Below are 15,000 nucleotides of genomic sequence, written 5' to 3'. Positions count from 1 at the left end.
TGGGTTCTTTTTGTGTTTGTTTGAGTGTGTGAGTGAGTGAGTGAGTGAGTGAGTGAGTGAGCGAAAGCGAGACAGGGAGGGTGGGGGAGAGGGAGGGAATGGGAAAGGGAGGAGGAGAGGGATAGGGAGGAGGAGAGAGGGAGGGGGAAAGGGAGGGGAAAGGAGTGAGTGAGGAGGGAGGGAGGGAGGAAAGGAGGTAGAGAGAGGGATAGATAGATAGAGAGTGAGATGAAGAATAACCAATGGGTCTGTCCTACCATTGCTCCTCTTAACCCAAACCAAATACCAAACACTTGTATACATTGAGACTTAATTAATGAGATGAAGGCACTAATTTCTATAGTAGCATGTTGCCATTAATCGAAGAAATCCTACACATGATACTAAAACATATATTTTAAAACTACTTTCACTGTAATCCTCTTCCAAAAATATTTGCTGATCAATATTAGACAAGTTTTCCCTCGGACCGTGATACTGCATGGTCGACGCCACCTTGCTCGTCCCTATAAACTCATGCTTTACGCCTCAAGGAGAGTGTGTGTGTTGCAGGGAGTGAAGGTGAAAATGCGTGTGTGAGAGTGTGTGTGTTTGTGTATGTGTGAAAGAGAGAGAGGGAGAGAGAGGGAGAGAGAGGGAGAGGGAGAGAGAGAGAGAGAGAGAGAGAGAGAGAGAGAGAGAGAGAGAGAGGGAGAGAGGGAGAGGAGAGAGGGGAGAGAGAGAGAGAGAGAGGGGGAGAGGGGAGAGAGAGAGGGAGAGAGAGAGAGAGAGAGAGAGAGAGAGAGAGAGAGAGAGAGAGGGAGAGAGAGAGAGAGATAGGGGATGGGGGTCAGACAGACAGACAGAGAGAGTATTAAAGGGGAAAAAATAAAGAGATAAGGATACGGGGCCACCGAATAAAAGCCAAAGAAGACCTTGCGCCGAAAACAGATTTCCATTTTCAGTCTCAATCTCAAGCTCCCAGACGAACAAAGGTCCTTCCACGTTGCAACCTCGCCCCCCCCCCTCTCCCACTTCCCCGGGAGTTGACAAGAGTGCAAGGCTGCCCCTCCCCGGGCACGTCACTCCGGCCCACCTCGCCCCCGCGCAGGCCATTGTCCCTCCCCCTCCCCTCCTCCCGCCGCAGGACGCCCTACCAATAAAGACTATCGTAAAATTGGAAAACCATTTCTATGAAACCCAGCGTCCTACAAGAACGGGCCAGGACGACCGCAAAGTACCTGCCAAGCGGACCTCGGGGGCTGCGACCTTCCAGAGGAAGGGGGTGGCCAAAGTTTGAGGAGGGTGTGGGCGGGCGGGCGTGAGTGGCGAGCAGCGTGGGCGCGACTGGCTAGAAGGTGGCAAAAGGCGTGGGCGTGAATGAACAGCGACTGGCGACTTGCGTGGACGCGAATGGCTAGTGCCTGACCAGTGAGTCGCGAGTGGCATGGGCGTGGGCGAATTATCAGTAGGCGTTTTGGGCGTTGTGGCGTGACGGACGATTCGGTTTGGCCGTCAGCGCCGATCGCGGACCTTCCCACAGGGTCACTGCGCTCCAGCTGCGCTCCAGCTGCGAACCCGGGGCGCGGTGCGATCGAAGCGAGGTTCAAAGTCTTCTTTTAATGACGTGCCTGTCCTCGATCTTCTCCGTCTTCCTTGTTCTCCTCTTATCCGTAGTCTGCCTCTCTTTCCGGACGAGGTTGGAAACATTCTTCAAAATATGAACGAGTACTTTCTTTTCTCTATCATGTCCTTTTTCTTTGGTGTACTTTCTGTCTCTCTCCAGACGGAGTTGAAGGTATCATACCAATTGCGTGCGGGCCTTCCATTTTCTCAATCTTCAATCTCCTCCTCTCATCAATTTCCCACCTCTCTTTGCTTTTCTCTCCATCTCCCCGCCACACTCCTTCCCCGCTCCTCCGCCACCTTCGGAGCCAATGCACGTCGGGGGTTCCTTAATCTGAACATGAAGAGGCGATTAACAATTTCCTCTCGTCGTGTTGCTAACTAATCCTCTCTCTCTCTCTCTCTCTCTCTCTCTCTCTCTCTCTCTCTCTCTCTCTCTCTTTCTCCCTTCGTCTCTCTCCCTCTCTCCCTCTCTCGGCGAAATCTGTCAAGGTCCTCGTGACAGCGCAGGCAAAGGGAGCGTGACCGGGAACGAAACCGCAAAATGTTAATCTTCGTGTGACACTATTAGCGCGGACGCACACGGATTCACACACAGAGACGCATGCAATCACATATGCACGCTCGCTCGCTCACTCTCTCTCTCACTCACACACTCAAACAAACACAAAAAGATACCAAAATAAATCCAAACAAACACACGCCAACAGGCTCACTCTCTCCCACGCACTCAAACACAAACACACACACACACACACACACACACACACACACACACACACACACACACACACACACACACACACACACACACACACACACACACACACACACACACACACCGCCCGGCCGCTCGGAAGGCCTGGCATATTGTCCAAACCGCGAAATTTACGACCCACTCTTGACCAGACTGGCGGGAATGGAGTTTGGTGAGGTCGCCCGTCGCACCTCAGTCGTTTACTTGATTTCTTCGTTGTTGTCTTTTATTGTTTTTGCTTCATGTCTTGCTTTGTTCTGAGAAGCCTTTTATTGCATTTTGGAAGCTTTGTGGGGATGTATTTTTTTTAAGTGTGCGTGTGTGTGTGTGCGCGCATGTATAATGTGAACTGTATGCGAGTGAATAAGTGCGCGAATGTGTACTGTACGTGTACACGCTCTCTAGCTTCACCAACCCTAAAATGACGTCTCTTTTCAAAGGCAAAGGGCGCACAATTTCTCCCATCCCTTTATCTCACTCCCTACCCCCTACCCCCTACCCCCACCCCTCGGCCAGAACACGTGTCGCCGACGACCCGCTCGAAGACGCGCGCGACACCTGCACGAGAGACACCGCAGATCGGAAGCGTTGGAGCGAAGTGACGGGAATGACATTACATTGGAGAAGACAAAGCGACAAAAAATGAAAGTGGGCTGAAGGCAAAATGAGGTGAGGAAATGAGGTTCGAGGCGAGAGATAAGAAGAGAATAAAAGGAATGAACAGGTGAGAAGTGAGAGAGACAGAAGCCAAATGACGACAAAACACAAGGCGGAAGGAAAAGGACAAAAAACAATAAAACAAATAAATAAATAAATGTCATGTTACTGAAAGAACAAAACAAAACGAAACTAAAATCTGAGTTCACTTCATAGAAACAATAACAAATACAACAGTAAACACAACAAGAACAAGAATTATAATAATAACAATGATTATTGCAACGGCAGTAATAACAATAATAATAGTAATGATATCAGAACAATAATAATAATAATAATAATAATAATAATAATAATAATAATAATAACAATAATAATAATAATAACAATAATAATAATAATAACAATAACCATACTAATAAACATAAGGTAAAGGAAAAGCAGAAATAACAAGCGAGAAAAGATGACTCGACCTTGTCTGACCTAATCCTCCGCCATGACATCAACGCATGACACACAAAGCACTCGCACTAATGCCCATAGCCCGGCGTCATGCAGACTGAATCATGCACTCTAAATGAAATGTATCATTACCTAGTAAGTATCCCAGAATTTTCACCCATTTTAGCATCTTATATTGTTGCACACTGTTAACTACACTAAACCATAGGGACCCCCCTCCCCCCAAAAAAAAAAAAAAATTATATATATAAACATAGATCATTGAGGAAATAATAACATCTGCACAGGTTAATCATCACTCTTAGCATCACTAATTACATACACACACATATATGTGCATTATTCCATACGTACAAACAGGTCCAAGTATACATAATGCGCGCGCGCGCGCACACGCACACGCACACGCACACACACACACACACACACACACACACACACACACACACACACACACACACACCTTCAACAGCACTGGATGAACGTGTGTACACAACCTACGGCGGTGGCAAGGAGGGGGAGTGGGGGTAGGGGTAGTCATGACTCTCCTGCAGGGTGCAACGTCCTGCATGCAAAGTTCCCCCCTGCCCCCGCCCCCCACCACAGGGCTTGAGTGGAGTAGCGGGGAAGGGGAAGGGGAAGGGAAGGGAGGGGAGGGGTTGTAGGGGTGTGGCGTGCAAGGTCCCCCACACCACTCCCCTCCACCCCTCCCCGAACAGCTCGACCACACCTCAATTTCCACCCCCTCCTCACCCCCTCCCTTCCCTGAAAATGGACACGCGACCCCCATCGCGAACATACGCACACATGCATATACACGTACACAGCCACACAGCCACACACACAACTGAAATGCATACTGAAATAGTACACACACGCACAAACACAGAATTGGAAGGAATTAGAGAGAGAGATAAAAAGATAGATAGACATATAGACAGACAGATAGATAGATAGATAGATAGAAAGACAGGTAGAGATTGAGAGAAGGGGGAGATCAGGCATATCACGTGACGCAAACCAATGGTTTTAATAATCGAACGACGTGAATTTAATGTCTTTATCACCCCTTTCCTCATTCATTGCCTCCCTCTCCCCTCTTTCTCCCTCACTCCCTCATTGTCTTACTGACTGACTGACTCACTCACTCACTCACTCACTCCCCCCTCTCCTAATTTTTTTTCCTTCCTTTCTTCCACCCTTCCTCCCTCCCTCTACACAACTACGGCGCCCCTTAAGATCGTCTAGCCGGGGGGGAAACGTAAAAACAAACAAACTCAAAAGCGTAAAATCTTGCGCCATTTAAACGGGCATTAGCGCCTTGTCTGTCCATGGTGAGAGGGGGTTTCTACGGTGATGGGGGGGGGGGGGGTGAGATTAGGTGGCGAAGGAGGAAGATGAAGGTAGGGAGGAAAATGAGGAAGATGAAGATGATGATGATGATGAGGAGGAGGAGGAAAAGGTGGTGGAGGAGGAGAGAATGGAGGACGAGGAGGACGAGGAGGAAGAAGAGGAAGAGGAGGAGGTGGAGAAGTAGAAAGAAGAAGAAGAAGGAAAAGGAGAAGGTAAGAGGGATGAGGAGGAGGAGAGGAAGGGAGGAAGGGAGGGAGAAACTGTCCGTGAATGCACTGCTTTTGGATGACACCAAAATAAAAATAACATCAGTTAGAAGCGAAAATAATGGTGATGATAAAAGACAACAGTGATAGTAATGCAACTGTGACATTTTCGTGATAAGCAGAAAGAACAGCAAAATAATCAATCGAGACATTTCAAGATGTCAAGATGTCACCCTGACTCTCCTTGCGCAAAAGAAGTCACTCCACGTCACTCCAGTCAGTCTCCACACGCGCGAGAGGAGTGCCACGGCCGTCACAGAGAAGGGACGGAAGAAGAGGGGAAGAGTTGGGGAAGAGAGGATCAACTCTTCTTTGCATATTTTTTGTTATGTTAAACACGTGTGTGTGTGTGTGTGTGTGTGTGTGTGTGTGTGTGTGTGTGTGTGTGTGTGTGTGTGTGTGTTTGGAAAGCAGAGACAGCGGCAGGGGGAGAGGGAGGAAGGAAGGGAGGAAGGAAGGGAGGAAGGAAGGGAGGGAGGGAGGGAGGGAGGAGAGGAAGGGAGGGAGGAGAGGAAGGGAGGGATGGAGGGGGAAGACAGGAAGGGAGGGATTGAGGGGGAAGAGAGGAAGAGAGGGAGGGAGGGAGGGAGGGAGGGAGGGAGGGAGGGAGGGAGGGAGGGAGGGAGGGAAGGAGAGAGAGAGAGAGAGAGAGAGAGAGAAAAGGAGGGATATGGAGGGAGGGGGGGAGGAGGGGAGGGGAGGGGAGGGGAGGGGAGGAGGGAGGGAAGGATGGATGGATGGAGAGAGAGAGAGAGGGGGGGAGGGGAGGGAGGGGGGAGGGGCGAGGGGGGCGCATCAAGGGGGCCCCAAGGGGCGGGTTGGGGGGGCCCAAGGCCCCTTTTTTTGCTGCTTGCTGCTTACGGCCGTTCGGTATTGCATCCTGGCGCTCTCCAATCCTTCGGGACTCTTTCTTCCCTCCAATCATCCAATCCTTCGGGCCCTTCCTTCCCCTACGCGTTCTCGTCTGGTCCTCCTAGCCCCCTTCGTCCTCACGCCCTAGCTGCCTCCTCGCGCCCCCCGCCCCTCCACCTGCCCCTCCCCCCCCCCCCCCCCCCCCCTCCCCCGCCCCCTCCCGCCTGCCGCCGCCGCCCCGCCTGTCTCCTTCCGGCCCCTGCCCACTCACACCACAACGGACCTTCGGCGCGCGCGGCCACCGCGGCGCGCCGGGAGCGCTCGGCCCCTCGGCCCCGAGCGCCTCTCCCAACGCCCCTCATCCTTCTGTTTCTATCCTGGGGACTCGTCCCAGGGCAAACTGTCCTCGAGGAGGCACGCAACAGCCTGCCGAGAGAGGGCTTACAACACTGGCCTTATAAAAACACAAGGCAAGTCTCCTAAAAAAACCCCTCTCCCTCTCCCTCTCTCTCTCTCCCTCTCTTTCTTCTCTCTCTTCTCTTTTTTCTTTTTCTTTTTTTCTTTTTTTTCCCCCCCCTCTTTCTCTCTCTCTCCTCTCCCTCTTCTCTTTCTTCTTCTCTCTCTTTCTCTTTTTTCTCCTTCTCTTTCCTTTCCTTCCTCCCTCTTTCTCTCTTCTCTTCTCTCCCCCTCTTTCTTCCTCTCTCTCTCTTTCTCCCCCTCCCCCTTCCTCTCTCCCTGCCTGTGCCCTGTCCCTCTCCCTCTCTCAAACAGCAAGAGAGGACAAGCGAGTCGGATAAAGACCAGGTAATAAACGACTTATTAGTATCCTGGCCACGGCGCGCTAACCACCCCGGCCGGAGCGTTATCTGCAGCAGCGGTTGGCCGCGAGCCTTAAGACCAAGTCCTGCTCGACAAGCCATTAGTGCGTGTGTCCAGGCAAAGGTGTGCTTGCTGGATTTGTAACCGTTAAGGGCATCGCGCAAGCAAGCACTGCCGTCTTAGAGGGAGGGTCTTTTTGAGTCCTATCCTGTCCTGAGCATAGGCTCACAAATAACTGTTTATGTGCCTGACACCAAACAAGCACAGGAAGGCATGTGAGCTCCACTCTGAGAATCAAGAAAAAAAAAGCAGCAGCACTGACGGATTTTAAAACTGAAGCGCTGAGCTGAATGAAACCTAACCATGACCCAAGGCGGTTAAGGAGTAGGCTCAGCTGCACTGTGTCTATTTTCGTTTGTATTCGGTCCGTTGCAGCTATGCAAATGTGCGAGGGGGGCATGTTGCAACGTTGCACAGTGCACGAGCGGGTTAAAAATCAGAGGGAGAGCAAATAGCAGCGTTGTGTTTATGTTAGCCTAAATGTGCGGCCTGAAGATGACCGCGAGTGCAGGCAGTGGCTGCGGGGCGAGGAGGCAGCTCAGAGGGCAGGCGAGGAGGAGTCTTTAAGCTTGTTTACTGCTTGAAACAGCTGAGAGTAACACGAGTCGTGACAGACACTCTTGTGCACATGAACTTACGTGACACCAGGCGAACGGACGCACGCACGCACGCACGCATACATGAATGCAGGATTTCGGGCTCATCCGCTCTTATGTTCTATTCCCTTCCTTTCTCGCTTTCGCTTCCCGTCTTCTCTCACTCATTCATTCTCTCTTCCTCTCTCCCGCCCTGCCCCCCTGTCTCTTTCTCTCTCTTTCTCCCTCTTTCCCTCCTTTCTCTCTCTCTCTTTCCTTCCTTCCTTCCTCCCCCTCCCTCACGCACATGCACATACACCCACACATCCAACCAAATCTATAATCTCTGCAATTGCAACCTGGAAAAAATTGAAGACCGGCCAAATGCACAATAATTCTCCAAAACCCACCATGCACTAAGCCAGTGGCACTCGCACGAATTGCAGAGGCTCTTCCCTTGCAACCTACCGCAACAACGACAAAACCTGGCGAAAGGGCCACACCTCGCCGGCGTCGCAGCGAAAAATCCTCCCTGCGCGGCGAGAGAGCGTGGGAACGCGGCCGCGGCAGAAGGACGACGTACTCCCGCAGCTGCACACACAAACAATGTCCCGGGACGGCGCTCGGTGGAGTACTAAGCGCCGCGTCCAAAGTGTCTAATAGTCTACACAAAGCCAGACTCTGAGGGCGACCCAACCCCTTCTGAGAAGCAACCGGACGCGACACTGCCACAGATACGGCCGAGACAATCCCCCGGAAGGGCACTGAAGCCGCCTGCACCTGCCTTGACCGCTGAGCCGTCCGGTGCCCCCATATCCCGCGGCGCCCTCCTCATGCGAGCTGCTCCTTCAGATGCTCTTATCTTCCTCTGGCACTCCCGAGGAAAAGAAAGTGGCACTACGGTCTGTTTGGGCGGGCGGCGCGGCGGACAACGGCAAAACCCCGGGAGCGTGTGAGCTTCTCCGGCGGTGACGACATACTGTTTACCGCGGCTGGATGCTACAGAGCCCGGGCCCCACGCTCGGCACTGCCTACTAACAGACCCACTCACTCGCACCAACTACCAACTCTCCACTAACGCCTTAGTCATTCGCATTAAATGACAAACCGACTACGAACTCAATCGCACCGACTAACTACTTCCCCACTCGCACAAATTCACTCACTCACAAGGCTCATTATCTATCCGATCACCGAACCCTCGTTGGCGATGCACAGTTGCAACACATGTAGTGCAAACAAGGCGTCCTTCTATGCACCGACCGTTGCAAGGGCTCAGCAAACAACACAATGAAGCAACGCGCACCCAGGGCATTTAACGCAATGCAACACAGTGCCCAACAATAAAAAAAAACAGCAAAAAAGGGAACAGCTCGCATACTCCGGCTAATCGCAGCCAATCACAGCACGACGGGAGACTAATCCAACGAGCCACTACGAATCCAATCCGTGGACGATGAAAGAGAGAGGACATATGAACACCATGTGTAAAAAATATAGAAGAAAATATTACGAAATAATGAAGAGGAAATAACGGGAGATCACAGAAGACGAAAGATTAGAAAATTCGATTTTTTAATCCTCTCCCTGGAGCTTAAAATGGCTCTTGATTGGAATGCGAAGTAGCCACCCACAGGAGGAGGGAGGAGTTCGAGGAAGAGGTAGGGAGGAGGAGGTAGGGAGGAGGAGGTAGGGAGGAGGAGGTAGGGGGGAGGAAGTAGGGAGGGGGTTGTGGCAAAGGGCGAAGAAAGAAAAGAGAGGTAAGCTTGGGCGTCTCCTCGAAGGCCAGGTGGTGGGCTGGGGTGGGCTGGGGTGTGCTAGGGTGGGATGGGGTTGACATGTATGTTTCCGGTCCTGGTATTTCACCCAGGGGGTTTGCATGGAGGAGGGCTGAGGTGAGGTTATTCGCGTCGAGACTCTACGGGCGCGTCTGAGGTTGTGGCCCGAAGCGTGTTTCCGCCTCTTTCTTGTGGCGTGTGCGACGCCCGCCGAAGTTCGCAGCCGGAGGGGAAGTCGACGCAGAAAGGGAAAGGGAAAGGGAAAGGGAAAGGGAGGAATGGAGGGGAAGGTGGGAGGGAGGGAGGGAGGAGAGGTGCACGCATGTACGCACACACAACACAAATGTGTATATATATACATAGATATATAGATATAAAAATATATAGAAATGCAGATTTCAGCGATATAGAGATAGATAAAGACAAATAAAAATAGAGAGAGAGAGAGAGAGAGAGAGAGAGAGAGAGAGAGAGAGAGAGAGAGAGAGAGAGAGAGAGAGAGAGAGAGAGAGAGGGAAAGAAAAGAAAGAAAGAAAGAAAACGAGAGAAAGAAAGAGAAAGAAAGAGAAAGAGAAAGAGAGAGAGAGAAACGGGGGTGGGGGTGGGGATGGGGGTACAGAGGCCTCACATGCTAATATCGAGATGCGAAGAACACGAGTAACACAAGCCAGGGACCAGGATGTCGCCTCAAGTGGCCCCCGACTCAAAATCATCTGACAGGATATCACAAGACATCGCCGTGACGTAACGCTCGAATAAAAAGTAATCGTTCTCTTAAATGTAAATAGCACTCGATGGTAAAAAAAAAAAAAACATCCGAAATAATCACAACCGGATTAGAGTGGAATCGCATTAAGTGCAAGACTATGTATTTCTTTGACGTTTATATCATCACCATTAATATCGTGACCTCGATTTCAACTTGTTTTGCAGCCCGACGAACGCTGTGCGGAGACGCGCAAGCAATAGCACTAAGGCCGCTTGGGAATGCATTTGCAAACACGCCAATGCAGCGACCTAGAAGGAGACACGAAGAAGAGAAAGGAAAAAAGGAACGGAAGGAGAGAAAGAGAAAGACAATGAGAAGGAGAAAGATGAGAGAAAAGGGAGGGGAAGGGAACAAAGATAAAGAGAAAGAGAAAGGCAAGAGAGGAAGAGGGAGGGGAAACGGAAATGAAAGACAATGAGAAGGAGAAAGTGAAGAGAAAATGAGAGAGTGAAAAGTGAATGGAGAGAAAAACAATGAGAATGTAAAAGGGCAAAAAGTGAAAGATGAGAAAAAAACAATGAGAAAGAGGAAAAAGTGAGGGAGAGGGAGAAAAGAGGAGAGAGAAAGAGAAAGGGGAGAAGGAAAGTGGAAAGGAAAGACCGAATGATAAAGTAGAAAGATAAAAGGAAGAGGAAAATGGAAAGAGTAAAGAGCAGGAGGGAGAAAAAGATAGAGAAAAAAAGTTAAAAGAAGAAAGCGAGAGTGGCAAGGGAGAAAGAGAGAGAGAAACCGGGACGCTAGGATGGAGGGAGAGGGGGAAGGAGAGGGAGCGGGGGAGCTTTAATACCTTCATGTTTATTAATCCTTCACGTCAGCATTAACTCGTGGATTCTGCCGATCTGGGCAAGGGCGTCTTCGTCAGCGAAACTCCTGGCGACGACAGATGACCGAATGAACACACGCTGAGGGGAAAACGACATTTGCAAAACGCATCCGAGGAGATAGCTCGAGAGGAGTTCAGCGTTCTGTATAACCTCTTATCAAAATCAAGTTGTTGGGGGGTTACGTAATTCTATACAACCTCTGTCATCGCATCAAGAGAGAAGGAATTCATTGCACAAGCAATATATAATCCGTGTTTCCTGTGCTTCTGCAACCACTTCAGCATGTACTAAAGCCGAGAGGAGAAGGGGGGGAGGGAGAGAGGGAGGAAGGGGGAGGAAGAGGGGGAGAGGGGAAAGAGAGAGAGAGGGGAGAGGAGAAAGGGAAGGAGGGAGGGAGGGAGGAGGAGAGGGAGGGAGAGAGGGAGAGAGGGAGAGAGGGAGAGAGGGAGGGGGAGGGAGAGAGAGAGAGAGGATGAGAGAGAGGGGGGGAGAAGGAAAAAAAACAAAGTGACCCAAAATCACAACTATAAAGAGGTCACGCAAGTCCAAGCTCAGCTGACCCCTGACGAAGCTTCCTTGCCATTCCCCTGCACTTGCCTACCCCTCCCTAGCCCTATCCACCCCTCCCTAGCCCTATCCACCTCTCCCTAGCCCTACCCCCTGCCCGATACCCCATCCTAAATCTTAGTACATTCAGTCAGCGTAAAGTCATGCTCGACCGTCTGCCATCAAAGTGTGCCGTGCCGCCTCTTGCCCGCTCTCGCCCGTGGCACCGCGAGGGATTCCCACGCCACTCCGAGTCACCAATTAGCTGAGATTTTTTTTTTCTTTGTGTAATACATCTTGTTCTCTGGGACATTTTACAACGCAATGTATAGGAGGAGGAGGAGGAGGAGGAGGAGGAGGAGGAGGAGGAGGAGAAGAGAAAGTGAGAGAAATAATTAAGAAAAAAATAAGAAAGAAAAAGCAGAGGAAGAGGAAAAGCAGAAAAAAACTGGAAAAGAAATGTGACTGAGAAGAAGTAAGCAAGTGAGATAGATAGATATATAGATAGATACAGCTCAGGCGTGAGATTGTGACATGGACGATAACACGTCCAACCAATCAGACGCAACCAAACTTCTCCCCCTCTCTCTCCCTCCCTCTCTCTCCCCCTCCACCCTCCCCAACATCCGGCCCGCGTTGCAAGAGGAAGGAAGCCTCCGGTGCGACGCTAGTCCATCGCGCACCATATTATAACGAGTAACATCCTCCGGGGATGACCCTATGGCGAGACATGGTGCCATATCCCCCCACCCCGCCCCCCATTGCTAGTGGCACTCGGGGTGAACTCTCGCGGTGCCTCTCTGGACGGTACTTGGGGTACATGTGGGGGGGGGAGTGGGGGTAGATGATGGGGAGGGGGGGGAGAGGGAGAAAAGATACAGGACGAGAGCCTAGGGGAGACGGTAGAAAGGTGGAAAGCAAGGCGAGTGGGAGAGGGAAGGTGGGAGGGAAGGAGGGAGAGGGAAGAGAGGGGAGGGGATGGATATGGAGAAAGACAGAATGAAGAGGGGGAAGAGGAGAAAGGGGAGAAGGGAGTTTTGAGGAAGAAAGGAGAAGGAGATGGAGAGGAGGAGATGAGAGGCAAGCGAGGAGACATGCGAGAGGTGAGAGTGGAGAGACGAGAGATGAGAGCGGAGAGAGGGGAGAGAGGGGAGAGAGGGGAAAGAGGTCGCAGTCCTTGAGAGATTAGCGCAAGCAACACAAACAGTCGAGACACTCAAGACAGTTCGATTGATGTCCAAAGCAGAGTCCATCGGCGACGACGCTGGCACTGGACGCCGGCCTTGGGCGCCCGCTTCAGGAGTGACGCGGGAGCTAGACGACAGAGGGAGAAACAGGGAGCCAGACAAGGAAGGGAGGGAGAAAGAGGGAGCCAGAAAAGAGAGGCAAAATAGAGGAGAGCCAAAGGGAGGAAGAGGAGGAGGGGAAGAAAGAACAGAGCTAGAGAGAGGAAGAGGAGGCGGGGGAAAAGAGGAGAGCCAGACCGAAAAAAAAGTGAAAGGGAGAGCCACAAGAAACTACAAGGAGCCATCCTTCTATCCTCTTCTCCCTCCTCTCGCCACCCTCCCTCCTTCCTTCATCCACCCTCCTTCCTCCTCCCTTCTCACTTCCTCTCTCCCCCTCCTCCTACCCTCCTCCCTTCCTTCCTTCATCCACCCTCCTCCCTCCTCCCTCCTCCCCCCTTCCCTTCCTTCGCCCATCCAAACACGAGCGCCTGACGTATAGGCCCGTCGGCGAGGTCCTCCCGGGAGCTTAGATACTCGGGCCACCGTCGCGCCTTCTGCCAATTATTTATAGGTCCACACGTCAAACAACACGCGGGGTTTGTTTTGGCAAGATTTTTACGGCTCTTTCGCGTCAAGGAGCTGCTGGGGTGGGGGTGGGGGTGGGGGAGGGGAGGGGGTTAGGAGGAGGAGGAGGAGGAGGTGTTGGTGGAAGAATAGGAAAAGTAGTAGTAGTAGTAGTTGGAGATGGAAGGGGAGAAGGAGGAGGGGGAGGAGGTGGAGGTGGAAGAAGAGGACGGGAAAGGACAGAATACGAAACAGAGGAGGAAGAAGAAAAAGAGGAAGAGGAAGAAGAAGAAGAGAGGATAAGGGCATGGGAGCAAGGAAGCCAGTCCGAGCAGACGAGAGGGGGTCCTCGGCGTCACTCACACGTTACTCACACTCAACGATGAGTCACGGCGGCCTTCTTCATACAAGAACTTGTCTGCTCGCTTGCTTGCTTCCAAGGGAGTGGGAGAAAGGGGGGTGGGTGAGGAGGAGGAGTTAGAAAAGGCGGTATGGGGGTGAGGGTGGAGAGGAGAGAGAGAGGGATGGAGGAGAAAAAGAGGAAAGACAGAGAGAGGAGGAGAGAGAGAGAGTATGAGGAGAGAGAGAAAGAGAGAAAGAGAGAAAGAGAGAAAGAGAGAGAGAGAGAGTGAGAGAGAGAGGAAAAAGGGAGATCGAGAGGAGGAGATAGAAATATATATATATATATATATATATATATATATATATATATATATATATATATATATAGAGAGAAGGAATAAGAAGGAGGTGAGGAGAGAAAAAGGGGCACGTGGTAAGGGGAGAGAGGGGAAAAGGGAGAGATGAGAGAGGGTTAAGGGGAGGGGGAGGCAGGTGGAGATAGTGGGGAAGGGAGAAGAGAAAGGGGAAGAAAAATAGGGCGGATAGTGAGAAAGAACGAGGGAAGAGAGGGGGAGGAGGAGGGGAGAGAGGGAAAGGGAGAAGGGAGAGAGGAGCGAGGAAGAGGGGAGAGAGGGGTGAAGAAGAGGGGAGAAAGGGGGAGGAAGAAGGGAGAGATAGGGAAGAAGTGGGAGAAAGGGATGTAGAAGGACAGGGATATGAGAGGAAGAAATAAAGGATATAAGTAAGGATAAAGAGAGGGGAGAGAGGAGGGTACAGGGGAGGGGGAGGAGAGACGGGGGGTGGGGGAGACGAGGAGTAAGTTGCGTAACTTATGCAACCGTCCATGCATGACTCACGGCGCGCCACGTCGCCTGACCTATAATATTCAAATCTTGACCCTGTCCTGGCATTTCTTTTTATCTCTGCTCCTTGTACGCTCAAGCAAACACGGATCTGAGGCTGCCAAACTCATCACGGGCGCGTGCGTGCGTGCGTGAGTCTGTGCGACGTGTGCGTGCGTCCACGCTAGCAAGCAAGCAGACAGGCAGAGAGCAAGGCCACTTCTCGTCAAGCAATTATGGACGGCATAATGTCAACACGGCCTCATGACGACTTCTCCAGCCGCCCGTCTGAGTGCCAGAGCCAGTGCCAATAAACTCCCACTTGTCCCCAAAAACCTCAGGATAAAAAAAGGAGACCCAGTGCTTTCTATCCTCGTGGTCTCTCATACTTGCTTCATTCTTGGGTAAATATTGTTTTTTAATATGTGCTGTATAATAGGTAAAAGAAAAGTTTCTGAATCTCCTATCTCTTTCTGCGTCCATATTTCGTATAACTTCCAAAGAAAATATTATTTCATAAATTATATGAAATAAAAGATTCAATCACTGATGAACAAAAACAAAATACATACACTAAAACAGGCAATATCCAGTAGAAGAGGGAAGGAGGGGGTAGAGAGAGTGGGGAGAGAAAGGAGGTGGGGATGGGAAGGAGGGAGGGACAGAGAAGGGGAAGAGAAGGGAGGTGAGGTTGGAGGGA

General features: G+C 51.2%; 1 protein-coding gene across 5 annotated transcripts in view; it reads right to left on the bottom strand.

The window, feature by feature from the left end:
• Ack-like (activated Cdc42 kinase-like) overlaps positions 1–8,388 on the bottom strand; it is a 42,313-nt gene extending 33,925 nt beyond the window's left edge. Inside the window, exon 1 of one of the 5 annotated variants that reach the window (XM_086551577.1) lies at positions 8,194–8,388. The gene's annotated coding sequence lies outside the window, so the exon portion shown is untranslated. Of the gene's footprint in view, positions 1–7,877; positions 8,108–8,193 lie in introns of those variants that run through there. The other 4 variants (XM_086551579.1, XM_086551581.1, XM_086551575.1 and 1 more) reach the window with 4 other exon arrangements.
• Between the last annotated feature and the right edge of the window lie 6,612 nt (positions 8,389–15,000).

Source organism: Penaeus japonicus, unplaced genomic scaffold (assembly GCF_977035675.1).
Source record: "Penaeus japonicus unplaced genomic scaffold, GWHDUDI00000001_assembly GWHDUDI00000025, whole genome shotgun sequence".
Classification (NCBI taxonomy): Eukaryota; Metazoa; Arthropoda; class Malacostraca; order Decapoda; family Penaeidae; genus Penaeus; species Penaeus japonicus.
Note: the sequence above shows the minus strand (reverse complement) of the source record. Positions and strands in the feature narration are given on the sequence as shown.